The 21303-nt window shown below is 41.1% G+C and overlaps 1 long non-coding RNA gene across 1 annotated transcript in view; it reads left to right on the forward strand.

Annotated features, from left to right (window-relative positions):
* LOC120398471 overlaps nucleotides 1-21303 on the forward strand; it is a 117953-nt gene that overhangs the window by 71910 nt on the left and 24740 nt on the right. The window contains exon 4 of the long non-coding RNA XR_005594460.1: nucleotides 12762-12841. This is a non-coding gene — a long non-coding RNA (uncharacterized LOC120398471). The remainder of the gene's footprint in view (nucleotides 1-12761; nucleotides 12842-21303) is intronic.

Here is a 21303-nt window from a genome sequence, read left to right on the forward strand (position 1 = left end):
TTATTAGAGAAGGAAAATGTTCATAGCCAAATCCAGTGAAACTCACCTGATTTGTGTTTCATGAACCCAACACTCACCGAAGTTCATGGACTCTTCAGCCTGCTAGCCTGAACTGTCTTACCTTGCTCCAGTGTTTCTGGCAATGACCCATTCCCTTCATCTTGCTCTTCTGTTGGCTAGGACAGCAAATGGATCTCTACTGCTGAACCAGGATAAACCACCTGGGTGAAAGAGGTAATGTTTCCATGCCCTAATTCAGTACCAGAGGATCCCTAGAGCCCCAATGTCTTGAATGCTACCAAGGCCTGGATTGCCTGATTAAGCACCATGTAGTAACCACCGGGGGTGCTGGAACAATTGTTATAGTGGGGGAGCTCAGTCATTGATCCAAACTGTAAATCCTGTATACAGTGGAAACCATTTCAAGCCAGGGGGTGAGGCAGCACCCCCAGCATTCCTAGTCCCAGCACCTATGGTAACCACTTCAGGTTCACATGGAATTTAGGATTTTATAGAAACCTGAAACTCCAAGAAACCTGAAGAAATATGAGTTACAGAGTAGCCATACTGCTGGTTTGCTATGAGAAACTGGGAAACCTATCAGGCTCAGAGTCCTATATATTATGGGGGAAAGGTGTCAGCAGGCTGCCCTGAAAGGTCACTTCTACTCTTGCAAAGTGTAATATAGATGCAAATCTGGTGGGGCAACTTGAACGCAGTTTTCAAACTTGGGAGAAATACGGTTTTCTTGAAGCTCCAGAGCTTGTCTTAGTGCAATAGATTTTTTCCAGACTCTGACATTGCAGAATTATGCATTCTTGAGAGTCTATAATGAATCTATATTGAAAGTGCTCAGGCATATGATGGCGATGAGGACCATGTAAGTACCTAGCTATATTGAATCTGGAACTGGACAAAGTACTTTATTGGAATCCATGAGGGAGGACTTTTCCCCCCGAGCTTTATGTAAAAGTGTTTACTGAGTGCTCCCTTAATCCCGGTTACTGAGGACATTCAATACATAATTAAGTTTTGATGTTTCCTTTGCAGGTCACATTTAAAGGAAAATAATGAAACACACACAGGTCATGCTTTGGCTATTATAAAAATATCCATCTTCTCTTTCTGATGTGGCTCATTTCAAACAACTCATAGAAGCTCCTGAAAGGAGATCTAGTCATATATTAGCTTTTCTTTAGCTATATGATTACAATAGAACATCAAAAGATCACACTGTGTGTGCTATGGCATCACTAATACATATTGATTGTGCATTTATTAATATTTATACTTTACCTGGCCATAATAAAATACGTTTTAAAGCTGACTTGTATTTCTTTTTGAATGTATGTAATTAATGTTCAAAATTGTGAGTTTGGATGGGATAGATTAATTTCTAGGATTAATCAGTTGATTGTTTTACTTCAGAATGGCCTGAGGACATAAAACGTGAATTAAAGGTACCGTGATCATACGTCCGATTTTGATTGGGACAGTCCCGTTTTTCAGCTCTGTCCTGTGGATCCCAATTTTTTTGCCAAAACTGGGCATTTGTCGCTGCTGATGTCTTGTGCAGGCAGCGCTGCTGCCAGAAGCAGTGCAGAAATAAGGATGGCAATACCATATCACACAACTCTTATTTCTGTGCAGATTCTAGTGGTGACACTGCCTGCAGAGCTGGGCGCCTGGCCAGCAGCTGCATCTCTCCAACCACCCAATTCTGAAGGCAGTGCTGCCGCCAGCAGCAATCACACGTTGCACATGTGATGCTTTTGTCCTTTTTTTTTTGATGCTTGTGCATGTTACGGGTTGGATCACAGAAACCCCCTTGGGAACTTCCAACTGATGTGCCAAGACTACTTCTGCCCCTGCTTTCCCTGCCAGCTTGAGACTCCAGCACCCTGTCTTGCTGAGCCAGACATGCCAGTCTGCTCCAACACAGACCCAGGGTCTGAACCATGTGCCCCAGAGCTGCAGACTTAACTGAAAGCAACTTAAGAAGTGTTGCTGTCTTTAACACTCAGATGCCCAACTCCCAATGGGGTCTAAACCCCAAATAAATCTGTTTTATCCTGTATAAGGCTTATACAGGGTAAACTCATAAATTGTTCGCCCTTTATAACACTGATAGAGAGATATGCACAGCTGTTGGCCCCCCAGGTATTAATACATACTCTGGGTTAATTAATAAGTAAAAAGTGATTTTATTAAATACAGAAAGTAGGATTTAAGTGGTTCCAAGTAGTAACAGAGAGAACAAAGTGAATTACAAAGTAAAATAAAATAAAACACGCAAACCTAAGTCTAATACAATAATAAAACTGAATACAGATAAAATATCACCCTCAGAGATGTTTCAATAAGTTTTTTTCACAGTCTGGACACCTTCCTAATCTGGGCACAGTACTTTCCCCTGGTACAGCCCTTGTTCCAGCTCAGATGGTAGCTAGGGGATTTCTCATGATGGCTGCCTCAGAATTATATTTCATATTTCTAGTTTCAGATACAAGAGTGATGCATTTTTACAAATAGGATGAACACACTCAGTAGATTATAGGCTTTGTAATGATACCTTACAAGAGACCTTTTGCATGAAACATATTTCAGTTATATTATATTCAAACTCATTAGCATATTTTTATAAAATCATATAGAGTGCAACGTCACAGTGCATATTTCTGTCGTTAGAAGAATCCGTAGTTTGTGTGTGGTCATTTATTGCTATAAAATGTCTTGAAATGTCTGTGTAATTTTAATGAAGATCTCCAAAAACAGGTCAAGATTTTAAAAAGACACTTCAACATCGGACAACAGCAAAGTTGTATGCGAGACATGGGGAGCACATTTATCGATTGCCCACAGCAGCCAAAATGACATTACCCAGCACCTTCAAAGCAGAGATGCTGATAAAAGTAAGTGTTCAACACCAAGAGTTTCAGGATTTTTTTCTGAGACAAGACACAGAAGCTGAAAAAGTGTTTGCCAGTGAGGGAGTGTTTGCTTACCACTCAATGTGGCACAGACACAGTTTCCAGTCTAGTGACTGTTCATCAGAATTAATTAAGAAACTCTAAGTTTATCTGCTTGCACAAAATCTGAGGCAATCATTTGCAACATCTTAGCCCCATTTTTCATTAAAGTTCAGTTTAAATTGAACAAGTGTTCCTTTATTGTGCTTAGTCTGGATGCATCAAACAAAAAGGAACAAAAACTAATTCCTGTTCTTGTACAGTATTTTCTCCCACTGAGTGGAGTTGCACAAAATTACTGAGTTTTCATCTCTACCTGAAGAAACATCTGATTTTCAGTGTGCATTCATCCAGGAAGTGATTGAGAGGTACTCTTAGGACTTTGCTACACTTGCAAGTTAGAGCCCCGGGCGCCCTAACTTCTGAAGTGTCCACACTGGCAAGGCACTTAGAATGCCTGGACTCTGCAGCTGGAGTGCTCCTGGTAATCTACCTCCATCAGAAGCATAAAGCTTCCTGCACCCCGGCTGAAACCCCAGGTGTCAGTGTGGATGATGTGTTGCATTACTGCGCTGTGATTGGTCTCCGGAAACGTCCCATAATCCCCTGAAGCCAAGTGGCCACTCTGGTCATTGTTTTGAACTTGGCTGCAGGCATGTTTATCTGCTCCGGGACAAAGCAAGCCATTACTGTGGAATGCTGCTGTTGTGAGTGTGTGTGTGTGAGAGAGAGAGAGCGAGAGAGAGGTGGGGGGGAGGGGGTATGCTGCTGTCTGAACTTACAAGACAGCATGCTGACACACTCTCTGCTCCCCAAAACACACTGTCTCTCCCCCCACATACACACAACACACTCCCTGTCACACTCCACACACACCCATATTTGAAAAGCACACTGCAGCCACTTGCACACTGGGATAGCTACCACAATGCACTGCTCTCTGCGCTTGCAGCTAATAGTGTAAACACATGGTAGCATTTTCCCTGCTGCGGTCTCCGAAGGCTGGTTTAACTCCCAGCATTCTACATCTACAAATGTAGCCAATCCCTTAGTGACAAAATTGTTGGAATTTGTGTAGACAAGAGCAACACTAACTTTGGCAAAAGATGCAGCCAACTTAGGAAAAGAGACCTTAAGTATTGGTGCATATGGTGAATAACTACCTCGAAACTGCAGTCAACTGTCTTCATTTAGACATGGAGATTTTCGATGTAAAGGTTTACACACACTTTCATATCTATACAGTGCATGTTGAAGAGCTGAAAGACTTCTGTTGATTTGTCAAACTTGAATATATCAAATTACTAGAGCATGACAGCACACAATTCCTCTCACTGGGACCAGCAATACACAGGATTTTTTGATTTATTTGATGGACTTAAAGCATATTTTTTTCTCAAGATAAGTGCCAACCTGCTAAAGAAGCTCTTTGATGATTCTGCTACTCAACTATGGCTTCTCTTTGCCAGCAAACTGCCACATTCCAAAAGATAATGGAGACGATCGAGAAAAAGAACTTGTTAGTGACAGAAGTTGCACTGCAAATCCGTTCCCTGCAAATTAACTTATCGGAGAGGCTTGGAAAAAGATTTGTTACAACAGAAGTGAAGAACCTATTGCACACTCTTGTTGAATGTGGGCAAATAAAAGAAAAAGAGTTTTACAATGTAGTCAACAATTTTTACACAACATGTTGGTCCTACTTAGAGCTCTGGAGACTTGCCTTTGAGTGCACCCTGCTGAGGAATATACCACACTGGGAAGAAATGCATGACAGCCTTGCTGCATCAGAATTCCCATCTTAAATATGTTGGATGAGAATCATCTCTTTGAGTGGTCCAGTGCAAAATCAATTGTCTCCAGTTGTCTTTTAGATTGGAACCATCAGAGAATGCCCATTAGTGAAAAGTGGAGGAAATTTTTTTGAGAGATGGACCGTAAGCAAGGCTGTGGAATTTGTGCTGTGTCTGCTTGGTACTATAGTGCCCATTGAACATGTCTTTTCAATTATGAATGATGTGTGGTCTTCTGAAAAATCACCTTTGAAAGTCTCCACCCTGAAGGCTGTCTTGTGCATGCAAGTTAACTTTTCTCTGGACTGGACTGCATCCTATAACAAGTTGCTGAAAGACAAGAAAACCCTCAGAAAAATAGCACCGTCAGAGAAATAGAACTGGTATCAATCAGTTTCACACCCTGAAGAACAGCAGCAAGACAAGGAACAATGCCAGTAACTATTGAATTGTAAGCAATGTATATGAAATTATAAAATGGATGAACTGCCTTATCTTTTGTGTGTACTATCATTAAACTCCCTTGAGAACTGACCATCTCTTACTCAGTGTCTCATTTTCAGTTTAGGAAAATATGGTCACCCTACTTAAAGGGAACAAAACAGTCAATACTGTATTAAGCATCTAATAACTTATATTAATACGTTTTACGGTCCTCAGCTTGAATTGTGTACATATTTCCCACTAGTATTCCCACAACTACACATCTTCCAGCCATTCCTGTCAGTGGAGGAAAGTGCACCAACCATGAGTACTACAGCATCCCTCAGGGATTCCTTCCCCAGCTCAAATGGATTTCCCTAGAGCAAGTGTAACCCATCCCCACTTGGTGTGGCACTCTGTTCCCCTCTAGTGGTAGCTAGAACATCTAGAGATTAATGAGTGGATAATCTAGAGTCTCTATGGATAGAAATTTCATGCTCTAGTAAAAATATAACAGTAGGGATCTATTATCGACCACCTGACCAGGACAGTAATAGTGATGATTTCAAATATCCCCATATTGACTGGGGAACATTTCACTTCAGGACGAAATGCAGAGATAAAAAATAGACCAATATACAAGCATATTCAACAACATTGTGGTGAAGAAGGAACAAACTCTCAAAACTGCCTGTGGCTTTTAATTTCAAAAGGGGAACTAAAAAAAAAAATGGGGGGTTAGAAAAAAGTTAAAAAGACAGTGAAGTAAAGTGAAAATCCAGTTGCATGCATGCTTTTTTAAAAGACACCCAAATAGAGGCCCAACTTCAATGTATACCCCAAATTAAAAAAACAGTAAAAGAACTAAAAAGCCACCGTGGCTTAACAAAATCAAAGTCAAATCCCAGAAAAGAAAGAGAAAGAAAACACAACAACTTAAGTGCAAGAGTGTAATAAGAAAAGCCAAAGAGGCTAATGGATTCTTCTTCTTCAGTCTTCACGGCTGAGGATGTTAGGAGATTCCCCAAACCTGCTGGCTTTTTTTGGTGTGAAAATCTGAGAGGAACTGTCACAGATTGTGTCACTAGAGGAGAGGTTTGGATTAAATTGATAAACTCAACATTAACAAGTCACCAGGACCAGATGGCATTCACCCAAGAGTTCTGAAAGAAAAACAATAGTAAAGAATAAAAATGTCAGACACATAGAAAAACATAAACTCTTGAGCAATAGTCAACATGGTTTAAATCGTCTTACTAATCTATTAGAGTTCTTTGAAGAGGTCAACAAACATGTGGACATCAGTCTAGGACCAATCCTATTCAATTTATTCATAAATGATCTGTGACACTAAACTAAACTCAAGATAGTTAAGAGAAAAGCAGATTGAAGAAGAAAAAAAAATCTCACAAAAACTAGTGATTTGGGCAACAAAATGGCAAATGAAATTTAATGTGGATAAATGTAGTAATGCACATTGGAAAAAATAACCCCAACTATACATACAACATGATGATGTTAGGATAGAGAATAAGACTGAGAATATATTATGATATTCTAGCACTAGAAACACATGATAGATATATAAAAAATCATGATGATGTTGAGAAGTGGATAAGGAAAAGTTATTTACTTATTCCCATAATACAAGAACGATTAATAGGCAGCAGGTTTTAAAACAAATAAAAGGAAGTTCTTCTACTGGATAAATTTCATGGTGGCTAAGTCCATAAATGGCTATTAGCCAGGATGGAGCCAGCTACAGCCTTGGCTAAAAGAGATGCATCTTTTAGCTCCTGCAGTAGATGTTCATGTGCTAAGATCGAGAGATCTCAGGTTTGATCCCGGCCAACAACAACCAGGGTATGTCAGCGTTACACAAGCACAGTTAGTCATGTTTAAAGCTCCGTGTTTGTCACAGCATCACAGTGTGAGAGGGAGCCCAGATTGGTAAAACAGTGGTACTCCAGTTCCAGGTTGAACAGTCCCCGGGGAACCCATCAGACTGACACACTTCTAAAAATCATAATCTTGAGTGTCACACACACACATAGAGGGAGCAAAGGGCAGAGAAAGAAGCCAAGAAGCCAGTTTAAAGCATCAATGTGTAATGAGTAGGATCATTATATTCATGTCATTGAGTGTGTGCTAAACAGTGATAATTGGAAGTGTATTCAGTCCTTAATGGGGTTGGAATTTGCTTCTGTTGTGAAAGTGTGATTTGTGGAGTGTGGCTACAAATCTTATTTTTATATACACAGCACCTACGAGCCCTAGTCATAGAGCAGAACCTCAATGTGCTAGATGCAGTACAAACACAGAATCAAAGAATGGTCTAAAATAATGGTATGGATCGAGCTGTCATAAAATAATCTTACTTACTCGTTGATCCTTTGACTGTTCCCCTTAAATTGTTGCTGTATATGTACAGAAAACCCAAAAGATGAGTATTTGCCTTGGCCTCATTGATAATCTCTTGGGTTTCTGGGTCTCATTCTCAATGTTACCAATTCTTGCCATGTTTGGTGGGGTTTTTTTGTTTGTTTTTAAAGCCACACCAGTTTTTTATGTTAGGATCTGAGCTTTAGATTTATTTTTTTAAAGTAAGTTTCTAGTCTTCATGATTGCAGAGGAAAACTTGAAAACATGGAACCAAAAGGCTCAAAACCAAAGAAACCCAGAAGACTGACTAAGAGAACTCAACATGTATTTTTTTTAAATCGTGTGATTTTTAAGATAATTCAATATTCTGGAGGGCTAGATTCATAATTTTTGCATGCCCGAGATTGGCAATGCTGCAATCATTACTGCACTCTGTTTTCCATGATGCCTCCACCTTCCCCAGCCAAATCCAAGAGACATGTCATTTGTCTGCTTTAGCCTCTTATCCAGCAAAATTGTGTCTGGCACAGTAAGGGGCAGCTGTGATTGTTATTGAAATTATAAAGGATCAAATGTTTGCTTAAAGTTCAATCTAGGTAATACCACTTTACAGGATTAACTCAATGAACAGATGCAGGTCAGCTTTCAAGATACATATTTGCTTCATGAAGAGTATATACATGTGAATGCTCTCTCTTTCCTATAAAACTTGCATCATTCCTATAAATGGGAGATCTTCAACTTTTTGTGTGTGCACTTTCTGTGTGGTGATTACTGCACTACCCCTCAAGAAACCTGAACATGAAAATAAAAACTATTTTTTCCATAAACTGTAATTACTTTAATTGCAGGATAATTATATAAATAATGCATTTGAGTGTAGGTTTCAGTTTTTCTTTGTTTTCTAAATATTATCATTTTTCTGTGTTTTCAGTTGTATAAACAGGAAACATTTAAGTTAAGATGCAGAGCAGGTGAACTGCATGTGATACCAGGAGAGACAATCAAAAGATGATTAGGCTATTGAAAACTCTCTAACTAGGTGATAATTTTTAAGTGAGCAGGTGTACTTAGTCATTATAACTTTAAAATGGAAAATACATTTGAATTAACTACTGAAATCCTACATTAACAGGTCTTGTTTACACTGACAAAAAAACAAGGAAGTTCTGTACTAAGGTTGAAATTCACTTATTAAGCCCCAGGGATTAGTCACATTTTTTAAGAACCCAACTGACAACAGGAAGAATATACAAACTCGCTGTTTCCAGTCAGTGATGGGCTCAAGCTTTTTGCTTTATAGAAGACATCTTTGTTTCCTTAACAATAGGGATATTTATTTGTATAACTGGACTGCCAAAGCTGCTAGAACCAAGGAAACATAATCATCACATCATTGTCCCAGTTGCCACATCCTTGGCTGGACCCTTCTCTCAAGGTTCCACTGGGGCCCTCCCTTCTTTATCCACAATTCCTATGACTTTCCAGAGGGCTCATTCCTGGGAGTATTGCTTGAGTAAGGACTGGAGGATCGAGCTCTCTAATGGTGAAAGCCTTACTCCATTGAAGTCAACAGCAAAACTCCCATTGACATCAATGGGGCCAGGTTGTAACCTTAAAATTCTACTAATATTAGTTGATTATAGCATATGGTGACAATTCCACATATTTATATTCTCACCACTTTTCCTAGTACAGATTCATCCCAAGGAGTCAGAGAGTGGTACAATATCTATGCATGACAAAGCAGCCTAACAGCAGTGGGATTAATATTGTTTTAGTTAAAGTTTTTAACTAGTCAATAAACAACTTTTGATTAATTCAAGTGTGTGTATGTGTGTAGGCTAATCTTGTGATTAAAGTGAGGACCAAAAGTCCAGGTGGGTCTGCAATAGTCTTCCTATGTCCCCTTCAGAAGATCACTGAATGTTTCTTACCTTAGTTTCCACATTGTGTGAGGTGATTTCAGATTGAATTCCTTATTGTTTACTAAAGTGCTTTGAGATCAACAGAAAATGCTATGGGAAAAGAAATACATACATTGTTTATATGATGTTCTCAAGAAATAGCATATCACTAAAAGTTACTCAGATTTTTTGTTGTTGGTTTGTTTCATTTACTTATTATATTGAAATGTAATAAGCGAACCAAATCTCCACAGTATATGACGGGTACACACAGAACACATATACAGTGCCAAAATGTTGAAAGTTAGGCATAGAAATCCACACTTCGACATCTGCCAATAACTAAGTGATCTGATTTACAACGGGTTGCTGGGCCCAAAATTCACTGAATTTTTGTTATTTTATTGATAGGCTTTTCTCTGCTACTCATTGCCAGAGTAGTCGAGCACATGTCATCAACATTAAGGTGTGGATTATTATCCCCATTTTTACAGAGGGAACAGAAATGCTTTCAAAAGTGGGTTGGAATTTTCAGTGCTTCACTTTTTGAGCACATGCCACTCTCCTGCCTCAGTGTGTGGGGGAACTTGATGGATCCAGCCATGAAGGGTAACAGTCCAAGCAGCAAGTGGGGAGCTCCTCCAGCCCCCTCGCCCCCAGGAGTCTCTGGCACCCATTAGCTAGCTGGCGGGAGAGAGGTACTGATTGGCCAGCATTCCCCAGCACCCAGGATTTAACGTGGAGTGGGGTCTTGTGGAGCCTCTTTCATGTCTGTTCCTGCAACCTCGCTTTACCCACATTGATCTATGAATGGAATCCAGCCTGACAGATGCTGTGGGTCTAGCAGATCATCCATTTTGGGGTCAGGAAGGAACTTTTTCTTGCCTGAGCCAATTGGCAGAGGACCAGAGTTTTCCACCTTCCTCACAGCACCTTCAAGTCACACTAGGTTAAGTAGGAATACATTTAGTATCTAACCGAAGTACTTGGGTTGAGTTGTTAATTTGTCACAACTTGCACCCTGTTTCCAATGCGGTTAAAGGGATAAAATGAACAGGTTCCAGAAGTAAAAGATCTGGGATTTTGGTGATGTGATGGGCCTTGGGCTCATGGGATAGGGTGCAACCATGTGGCCTTTGTTGGCTGAGATCCCCACCCTTCTGCACCCTCTGTCTCCATCATCGGGAGGTGGGGGGCGCGGGGGAGAGAGGGGAATGTATTAGGGCTGAGAGAGATGAGTCCAAGACAGGTAAACTGAGGAGATCTTACCCCTAATTATGGTAAGGAGCTCTGTAACCCCAACACTGGAACCAATTAAATGCCTGGTATAGGAGAGTATAGCACTCCTTGCCTGTGCTAAAGTTTAACTAAAGTTGCAGCCTGTCACTTAATTCTATGCATGTGTCTGTCCTCATTTTGCCATTGTCTTCATCAATCAAGTTTTGGACTTCAAGAATTCAAGAACTGCTGTTAGTGGTGTGGGTGTCCAGCCTTCTGATACTCAGGCAACATCTGAGCCACCCAAAGTTAGAAGCCAATTTTTGAAAATGTAGGCGTAATTGATTTATCAAAGGTCACAAAGTCGGCCTATGATAGTTCTTGAATCTTGGTCCAGGGGACTAATCACGGGACCATTTTTCCTTACCACTGCAAGGCTTTGAAGTCAATAACACTTCTGAAAATCAAGCCACTTATTTAAGTTCCTAAATATGGATATGCCTAACAAATTAGAAAAGTTTGACCAGTGTGTTTCTGTTAAGCGGCAAGATATACTAGGATGTATTAATTCAGCTAACTCCTAGTGTGTCATGTGAAGCATGAGGCTGGTGACCAAGTGTCATTAATGAAGCTAAGCATGAATTGATGTAACACAATTCTTGCACTAGAGTGCCTTATTGTCATCATAAAATGTTATATGACAACTTTATATGTACATCTATGTATGTTTCTCACAAGTTCTGAGCCCAGTGATTTATACTATATGACACTGCTCCCAATATTCTTATTAGCAAGTTAGCTCATTGGTTTGTCCTGACTACCTTTTTAGAAGATCAGACTTATATTTTGACATGTATATAACTGAGTTCCATTGCTCTGTGCTCATTTTCAATCTGACCAATTGGTTTTTAGATCTTTTCTATGAACCCTCAATATCTTTGCAGTCTGCATGATTTCCTCCATATCCATCTTTGTTTAAATTCTGTGTAGCTGTTTGCTGATTTGGTCCATCAAACTATACCATTAGCATCGTGATCTGACAAACAAGTCAGCACCACTACACTGAAGTCAAACAAAGAAAAAAATAAAACTCAAATTCCCCACTACGAATTATGGTTTACCATAGTCACAGCTTGCAATTCTTATTGGCAAATCATTTCATCCGCTTCTAATGTCTGATTTATTAGCACTTCTTTGAACACGAGGGCCAAGTTTCTCTTTCGATTACATTGATGTAAATTCAGAAAACTCCACTGAAATCAGCATTTAGATACCACAGCAACCAAGTGCTTTACTGCCTACAGATAGAACCGAGAGCAGAATTTGACCTGTAGTCCTTCTCAGTATACCCATCCATAACAAAAGTGTATTTAAGTTGCGTACACTTATACAAGTATGTAGCTACTGTACTTTCTTATATCAGAGAGGCTCATCCAGTACACTTGTGTGGATTTCTTTCTAGACCACATCATGCTTGACTGTAATAAGATAGATATTTTCTATTTTGGAAAGTAAGAGGGAAAATGCTGCTTGTGAGTGTGTGTCTGAAGGAGAAATGTGAAAGGGGTTGTGCAGTGAACTTCCTTGGCTTTTGGAGCATGTCTGTGTGGCAAAGGCACTGGTTTGTACTGTGTGGCATTTACCTTTTTGTTCAATGTCAATCACAAAAGGCTGATAACAGAACAGTTACAAGAACATACATTCACGCTTTGTTCCCTCTCTAGTTCTGTAGCCACACGTTGTTAATTGTATAGTCAGTTGCTTGACCATATGTTGTTGACTGAAACAGAGGCTGAGATTAAAGCGGCCCAGATTTTTCAGTCTTAGGTTCATCCCTAAGGTATCTATCACCGGGGGTTTGTATTTTTACAGAAGACTTTACGAAATAAAGGTACAACAGAGTTTATTAAAGGGAGATAATGGCAAGGACCCCCAAAATAACCAAGATGACAACAAGCAGATAACAAAACGAGGCAGGCTGTAACAATAGGGAACTGTACGGACAAACACGCAATGATTACAATACCATCTTCAGCAGTTTGAAGTATTGATGTCCTTTTCCTCCTTAGGTTGGTACGGCACGCCAGGACAACTGGATCCCCTGGATGGAAGCAGGATCTTGAAGCAGGGCCAGACGAACTTCTTTCAGGTAAGTTGTTGAACTCCCTCTACCTGCGTCGTCGTGCGTGCAGTAAGCGAATCTTACAAAAGATGGATTAAATGTGTGTAAGTGAGTAATCCCCTACTTAACATAGCCCATGTGGGATGGATGGCTTACCCTTAATTGTCTGTTCTGCACTCTGCCACTCAGACAGGTCAGCTCTGATCTGATCTGAACAGTACCTTATATAGACTTTTGGTTACTAGGCTGATTAGATGATTGACAGCCACTGTCTTTCCTGCCTAAATATGGAAAAGGCACCAAACTGGAGTGGGGAGGGAACAAGAAGGCTCACAAACATGGACACCTAGTTGTCCTTTAGAGGATCCAAGATGGCCTTAGGATTTTTACTTCTACAATGTTTGTTATGAAATGTATTCAAGAGATCAAATAACCAATATTAGTCAGGTTTATTGCTAAAAGTCAACAATAATATAGTACGGGAAAAAGGTTCGATATGATAGCAGTTTCTGGGAAGCTGTCTCATGCAGTGTTGTTATCTTCACCTTACGCAGAAGGTGTCCTTCCAAAGTTACACCCCTAAAGCGATCCTTTTTATAACAATCCTGTTACAAATAGAAAGGTGCTAGGCACCTCATCTCAAACTAGCTTTAACCAATCAGCTATCTACCTTTTTTTTCTGGTACCATGGTGTACCCTTTATCTCTTTGTTCTTTACACATATATTCTGGTTACCAGGGGCATGAAGGCACCTCCTCGGTCTGTACCAGGGTAGAACAATCAGATATCTTGTCCTTTTCATTTGGAACAATCCAGTATTGCCCTGTAACAGTAACTCCTACCTGTTGCGATGGTAAAACATCCATATGTCCTGAACCTGACAGTTTTCTGATCTACTTAAGACAAAGCTTACTACAGCTAATGCAAGGTATTATGGGATACTTGACATAGGTGAACAGAATTCAGGGGAAAGTATAAATACATTGTTAGCATAACTTCCCAACACTTATATTAATACTATGCCTAACATGTATGTATTGGCTAACACAACGCCACATATTTGAGTGCATGCACATACAAATACTGCCACCAAAACATGACAAAAAATGAAAAAAGCAGCAACAGTAAAAGGCAAACTCTCTTTTAATTGCCTGCTCCTGATCTCCCTGTGGTGATCTCTCTAAAGCTGGTGACTTGAGAGCAATTCTGATGCCATTATTACAGAGGAGTAATTTCATAATGACAGAATTAAAGGCAGGAAAATGTTCTTATTTGTTTAGATTTCATTTATCAGATCCTGATCTCAGTTACACAGGGTAAATCTGGAGTAACTCCACTTATTTGTACCTGGCTCTATAGTACATTAAAGGAGGTCTTATTAGTTTATCTGCTCTTTCATTTAGAGTTGATTTTACTCAGGTTTCATTTTTGGTGGTAGATGAATTATGAGGGCTATGTGAAAACAGCATATAATTCTTCAAGAAACAATATTCCCAATTGCCCTCTGAATATATTTTGTGGGCCAAAACTTCCTTTTATGTGGAATTTTCACAAAAATGTTGTCTTTTCATATTGAAAACTGCAAAATTGTATGTTTCTCTAAGGAAACTAATCTTTGTGCAAATACACTTGTGAATTTTACAAATCCTCCCCCCACCACCCCTACCCCCCCAAAATTAGGACCTTTCTTAGTGAAACTACTACAATTTTGAACAAACATCCACAGAGCATCTGTTGTGAAATTGAAATAGAATGTGGAAACCACAAGTTCTGAGGACTTTGAAGTTTGCTGAAAACATATTGCACAGTCCTAAATGTTATCAGTTATAACTGTTTATTGCATTTTAATAACACAAAGGGTATTTTGTTTTCTTTCTGTAAACACAGAAATCTTCACAAGATATTTTATGCACTTGCTGTGTTTCCATTTTCTTTACATCAGAATATACTGTGACCATAGGAGAAAATTGGTGGATGCTCTGCACCACCGGCAGCCAAGCTCCCCGCCCCACCACCCCAGCTCACCTCCACTTCCTCCCCATAGCGCATCACATCCCCGCTTCTTCTCCCAGCCTTTGCCACCACAAAACAGCTGTTTTGCAGAGCAACAAGCTGTGGGAGGGAGGAGAGAGGAGTAGGAACGCAGCGTGCTCAGGGGAGGAGGCGGGGCTGGAGTGGAGATTTGGGGAAGGAGTCCAATAGGGGCAGGGAGGGGGTGGAGTTGGGGCAGGCACTTTGGAGAAGGGGTTGGAATGGGGGTGGGGCCTGGGAAGGAGGGGGCAGGGTGGGGGTGGAGTTGGGGCGGGGCCGGGGGTGATTAAGCACCCACCCGTGCAAGGAGAAGTTGGTGCCTATGACTGTGACCAATTGATAAAGCCTGATCCTGAAGCCCATTGAAGTCAATGGAAAGACTCCCATGATATCATTGAACTTTGGAGCATGTGCGCACACAATATATGTATTAAAATACATAAAACCTACCAAAAATTGTGGTAACACCCCTCTGAACCACCATTCCCAGAGACATTCTTGCTCCAGGTGACAATGGATCATCATTTCAGGCACTGTTAATCCATTCTTATAATTACAGCATTTCAAACCAACATGATGATTTAGCGTATGGCAAGCCTGGGTGTGCATTAGCCTGCTGTGCTCGAAGTTTCCATGTGAACCCTGCTACCATGCACTAAAATGTCCGAAGTGCTCTTTGATGTCCTGCTGTTTAAAATGGGAGTACCTCCAAGCACTGCAGTGCACTGTAGCGGGGCCAGTGAGAATGCTGCAAGTTAGTGTGCTGAACGTTCACACCCTGACTTGCCACATTCTAAATTGCCATGTGAACAAGCCTGTAGTTTCTTCATGATGCCAGAGGGCTTGATGGAAGTCTGCATACTGCCCTTTGAACCCTGATATTTAAAATGAATGAAATGCATCAAAATGTATGCCTTATCACAGAAGTAGGATGTGTCCTCATATTTGGAGACACCATACCTGTGTTTTCTGCAGTACTGTGATCATGACATCTTTGCTTCTAAACTGAACACCTTCCATTCTTGCTGTTCTTCTTTACCTCACAGCTCTTAGCCATTTAAATGGTGGCAGTTGTTTATAGTGTATTAAACATTTATGCTATTTCATGTTTCCCAAGTCATTTCTTTCCATTGTCATATGAAACCATGCCCTTCCCCCCTCCCCCCCAGACCCTAATAAAACAAAGAGAAACTAAATACTAATAGTGGACATCAAGAAGCAAGAAGTTTGTGGGTAATCAGCTAAGTCAACAGCTATATGAATGAAAGAAATAATTCTACCAAATACTCTGCAGTTTGTATAGGAAGGGTTTAACTTTCTGCATATTTTCTAGTAAAGAAGCATTAATGATTCTTTTGAAAAATAGGTAGTTATGGGGCATTTGTTCACTAAAATATATTGAAAGGTCACTTTGAGCTCCATGATGTCATCTGCTGGATGAAAATGGGAAAGTCAGGAAGCTAAACTGTTTCCTTTAATGGGAAGAGACAGGGTCGGCTCCAGGCACCAGACGAGAAAGCACGTGCCTGGGGCGGCACATCGTAAGGGGCGGCATTCCGGCCAATCTTGGGGCAGCACATTCCGGCCACCCTGCCGTGGTTCTTTTTGTTTGTTTGTTTGTTTTTTGTTTTTGTTTTGGCAGCCCGGTCCGCAGCTCCAGAGCCCCCAGCCGGCTCCCTGCGCTCCACCAGTCCCAGCCCAGCCGGGGCACGGACCCCGGCCCGGGGGCAGGAACTAGTGATCCCCGCCACTCACCGTGCCGCAGGGCTTCCCGGGACATGTCACTCCCCACCGCCTGCACTGGCCTCCGCCTCCCTCGCTGCTCTGAGACCAGCCTGGCTGAGCTGCCTTTAAAGGAGCGGCTGAGCCAGCACGTCCTGCAGCCCCCGGGGACTCCACCTGCCTGGCCGGGAGAAGCACCCTAAGGCCAGAGGAGGGAGTCCCTCTCGCCCGGCTACGAGCGGGCTGTAGCGCAGCCCTTCACCTCCTTGTGAGCTGCCTTCACCGCCCTCCACGCGCTCCCTGCGGCTGCCTTTTTTTTTTCCCCTTCAGCAGTCCGGTAGGCAGTAGGAGGGTGTTTTTTTTGTTTGTTTGTTTTTTTTTGCTTTGGCTTGGGGTGGCAAAAAAGCTAGAGCCAGCCCTGGGAAGAGATGGCAATTTCTCCAACAAGCAACCTTATATTATAACGTTACAGTTCAGAGAGAGTGAATTGGTTGGAATTACACTAACTCAAGAGCTTCCCAATCCATATGAGAAAGAGTTGTCCATTAGGCTTGGACAATTAAGTGTTGTATACTTATATGCCAAGTATTAATTACAGTATTTCAAATATAGTCACCATGTGCATTAGGACTCATGATTTGCATTTCTTCACTTAGTGATATTGTCTGTTTATGCGTTAATGGATACTTATTACACTGCAGTTGCAATATAACAAACATTATGTATGGCGAATGGCTATAAATAACTATGCTGCTTTGCTTTTGCACCTGAGCTCTAAGTTGAATAAAACTTCAGTAATTATTTTGGGATCATTGCATATAAAGCATAAATACAATGCTGTTTATTCACATGTAACATAAGAGGCTTTTCAATGGGAAATTGGAAATGTCTGTGTGATGATTGGAATAAATGTCTTCATTCCATTTCCCATTGGATCTGTCAGGCATATGATATCTTACCCTTGTAGGTCTCTCTCCTTGCTCTAGAGATACTGATGGTCTTTCAAGGGAGAAAACACTGAATAAAGTGAAAAATCCACTCCATTTATTGATATCCGTTATGGTCTCTTCTATAGGTCGGCAGTCTTATGGCTCACATTAGAAGTGGATCTGTGACCTTTTGCTTTTCCAAGTGAATTATTGAACTAGGGGCCAGTTCGGAAGTAAGAACGACATTGTGTATTATAGTCAAGCTGAGGAAAATATTTAAATATAAAGGACCAAATTCATCTCTGGCTTGACTCTTTTGAAATAAACGGAGTCACATAAAAAAATTCACATAATTTATAGACCACAGTAAACCCCCTGAGCACCATACTGTGTGCTTCTTCTCACTTCTAAATTCTAATTATATTCCCACTCACTCTCTTGAGGGATGGTAACTAATTTTGGTCATGATAGATCTGGGCCTAATTTGAAGTCCTGGTTCTCTCTCCTATCACATCACATTAGGGGGCTATTCAGTCAGTCAGCTTTTTTGGAATCTTGATATTGTAATATACTGAGCTGTACAACTTTGAAATGCAGCTCCTGGACAAAGACGCTATTTTATAACATCTATATTTACATTATAACCCTCGCATCTGTTGCAGTCTATGCTAAAACCAAGCAAACAAAAGAAAAATATAAGGCCTCAGTCAAGCGCAAGTTCAATAATACATATTAGTTTAATAGAAATGACCACAGTTTAATAAGAAATAAGTTTTTCCAAATTAACTGAAAAATAAAATACCTATGTATTAATTGGAAAAATAGAAAACAGGTCAGATGAAATGATCACAGGGAAATATACAGAAAAGAAGCTGTTACCTCTAAAACCATCCCTTACCTTTAAATTGCAGTATGGAAGAACTTCTCCTCTCTTCATTCATCTCTTGGATTTCCTTTCTCATTCCCCTCTCTTTTTTTTTTTTTTTTTTGAGAAGGGGGACACCCCCCCACCCCGCCTGTCTCCTCCCTTCTTTTCACTGTTAATGGTGAGGTAGCTCACGCAGAACAACTCTAGGAAGTGAAGAGAGTATCCTTATTTTTTGTATGCTCTACACCAGTGGTTCTCAACCTGAGATATGTGTACCCCTGGGGGTATGCAGTGATCATTTCATCTGACCTGTTTTCTATTTTTTTTTGCTTGGTTTTAGCATAGAGGTAGGTTCTTCTGCCATTCCTGATGCACTGGTATGTGTATATTTATATGTAATCTCAGATTTACTTTGTTGCATTAGCATTCCATAAACACAGGTGGAGATGGACACACGCACACACACATGTAATGATGACAACCACTAAGCTGATTCTGCTGGGGACTCATAGACTCATAGACTTTAGGGTCAGAAGGGACCATTATGATCATCTAGTCTGACCTCCTGCACAATGCAGGCCATACAATCTCACCCATCCACTTCTATAACAAACCCCTAACCTATGTCTGAGTTATTGAAGTCCTCAAATTGTGGTTTGAAGACCTCAAGCTGCAGAGAATCCTCCACCAAGTGACCCGTGCCCCATGCTGCAGAGGAAGGTGAAAAACCTCCAGGGCCTCTGCCAATCTGCCCTGGAGGAAAATTCCTTCCCGACCCCAAATATGGCAATCAGTTAAATCCTGAGCATGTGGGCAAGACTCACCAGCCAGCACCCAGGGAAGAATTCTCTGTAGTAACTCAGATCCCATCCCATCTAACATCCCATCCCAGACCACTGGGCATACTTACCTGCTGATAATTGGGCAATTAGGCTATCCCCTCCTACCATCCCCTCCATAAACTTATCAAGCTTAGTCTTAAAGCCAGATATGTCTTTTGCCCCCACTACTCCCCTTGGAAGGCTGTTCCAGAACTTCACTCATCTAATGGTAGAAATCTTTGTCTAATTTCAAGTCTAAACTTCCTAGTGTCCAGTTTATATCCATTTGTTGGCTTTCCTCAAGGCTTTCATGTTTTGTCTAGGTCTGACTCAATAAAACATACAATAATAAATCAATAAACAAATAACTAGGTAAATAAATAATTGAATCATTGCTGATAGTTTATTTAAATACAGTTTTCTTTAAAGCTGCTTGGAGCCTTATTTACCTTTTCATAAAACTCAATCACTTGTGCCACTGTAGATCATTTCATTGCAGAATAAGGTTTTTAAATTGGCATCCTGGACATGTGGCATATGCAGGCTCACTGTCATTTCTTCTATGGGCTTGTTTTCATTTGAGAGAGAAACACATCATCCCCATGAGAAGCAGCTTAGTGGTCCAATTATAGGTGCAATATACCCAGACCCTCTGAAACCACAAGTTCAGATAGTACCTTTTCATGTGTATAATTAATTCCATCTAATTTACTATTCAACCAAAAAAGTTTATTGTGTGGGCTCTTTCAGGTGAGATTTTATAATCTGAGTTTCTGTGAACAATGAAGCTTGTATGACATTCTTCATGAGAGTTGAAGCTTGCCACGGTTGCCTCATCCAAAAATGTCCCCCTGATAAGCTGCTGCTGTTCCCTCACCTCAGAGGTTGTTCTATAATTATACCATTTGTAAAAAGAGCTTTAGTTTATATGTTCATTATAGGCAGGGCTGATAGCATTACTTTTAGCTTAGATTGTCCAATACTTCCCATTTAAGACTCTGTTTTCAGTTGCTTATAACTTTGCTAAAGTTTAACCGCTCAGACAACATTTTCCTTGCTGGGTGTTTGCTCCAGGCTGAATTTTGTTTGAAGAGTTTCAACAAAAATGAATCTGCTATTTCCAAAAATGTGATTGGGGAAAAATGTTTTGCCCATGTTAAAAACAGTCAGATAGCTGTTTTGTTGAGAAGTTCTAGCACCTCCATGCTTTCATAAGTGACAGACACTGAGCAAGGTGAGGGTCAGGGATTTGCCTTTTTCTGGGGGAAAAACCACCCACACTGAGCGAAGTTATACCTTTGAAAAAATCTCAGTTTGTACCAGGGGCGGTTCTAGGTATTTTGCTGCCCCAAGCACGGCAGGCAGGCTGCCTTCAGTGGCTTGCCTGCGGGAGGTCCCCGCTCCCGCGGATTCGGTGGCAGCCTGCGGGAGGTCCACCGAAGCCGCGGGACCAGTGGACCCTCCGCAGGTATGCCGCCGAAGGCAGCCTGCCTTCCGCCCTCGCGGCGACCGGCAGAGCGCCCCCCGTGGCTTGCCGCTCCAGGCATGCGCATGGTGTGCTGGTGCCTGGAGCCACCCCTGGTTTGTACAGGCTCAGATGAGACTTAGAGTTTAGCACCAACATTCGCCAAAGATTCCACCTTTACTGAGAGCACGCTCTAGCTTCACACAGCTCCTATGTGTCTGTGCAATCTTGATTTGCCTCCCTTGTGTGTATGCATTATGATACAGCCTTTAATTACATGAACACATTTATTCCACAGGACCTCTGACTCATTCAGTGCACAGGATATACTATGCTCTGGGGATGAATCAGGGTTGTGCAGCGACTATAGTCCCTCGGCCTCATTTGTTGCGGAAGTTGGAAGGTGTGTGGTGAATGATGCAGGGGACTGCAGGAAGAGAAAGGATAATCTCGTTCCTGTATGATGCTATTCAAGTCACTTAAACCAAACTTTTCTCAGGTGGCCACTAATTGTGCTTTCCTAATTTTCTAGGTGTCTTGCTGGGGTCTAATTTGCAGAAGTGCTGAGCACTCACAATTGCAACTGAAGTCAACCAGTGCAGTGCTTTGAACATATAAAGTACCATATCATGCCAGCTTAGTACTCTGAAAAA

Source organism: Mauremys reevesii, linkage group 2, assembly GCF_016161935.1.
Source record: "Mauremys reevesii isolate NIE-2019 linkage group 2, ASM1616193v1, whole genome shotgun sequence".
In the NCBI taxonomy this organism is placed as follows: Eukaryota; Metazoa; Chordata; order Testudines; family Geoemydidae; genus Mauremys; species Mauremys reevesii.